Here is an 826-nt window from a genome sequence, read left to right as displayed (position 1 = left end):
GGATCAATACCATGGGTTTTATTAATACCATGGCCCATTTGCAACTAACTGTGGTCCCGTCATTAATTGCGGGTTAACCACTTACAATTATTAATATGGGCTTTATTGACTCTTTACTATGACTCGATCCCACTACATAAATAAGGGGGTTAGGGTGGGACCCTAACATGCCCTCCCCTTAAGAATAGCCTTGTCCTCAAGGTGGAAGCTGCGGAAACTTCTAAAGAATAGTGGTTGGTTCCCAAGTTGCATCTTCCGGAGAGGTGTCTTTCCACTTGACGAGAACTTCCCTAATCATGCGGCCACGTAGGTGCCTTTCTCGTGTGTCTAGGACCTGTTCAGGTTGGAGCCAGATTGACCCTTCCTCGTCCAATTCAGGTAGACTGGTTTGAATTTTGCAATTTTTCCCAATCACTTTCTTGAGGCATGAGACATGGAAAACTGGATGGAAATTTGCAGTAGGCGGCAAAGCCAGCTTGTAGGCTACTTCTCCAATGCGTTGAAGTACTTGATATGGTCCGTAGAATTTTGGAGATAGTTTCTGACAACCCTTGTCTTTGAGTGATGTTTGCTTATATGGTTGCAGCCTCAAAAAGACCTGATCCCCTTCTTGAAATTGGCGCTCTGAGCGATGCTGGTCTACCTGATGCTTCATGCAGTTTTGAGCTTGATGAAGATTCTCTCTAAGATGGGCGAGCATGGTTGTGCGGTTTTGTAGGAGTTGAAATCACTTCTTGTACCTTTGAGCACCCCTTGATATAAGAAGTAGGAGAAGGAGGGAGTTGACCATATACTGCTTCATTGGGAGTCATTTGGTGGTGGCATG

Source organism: Pinus tabuliformis, chromosome 9, assembly GCF_031772625.1.
Source record: "Pinus tabuliformis cultivar Carrire ecotype Pingquan chromosome 9, CPIR1, whole genome shotgun sequence".
NCBI classification, from domain to species: domain Eukaryota; kingdom Viridiplantae; phylum Streptophyta; class Pinopsida; order Pinales; family Pinaceae; genus Pinus; species Pinus tabuliformis.
Note: the sequence above shows the minus strand (reverse complement) of the source record.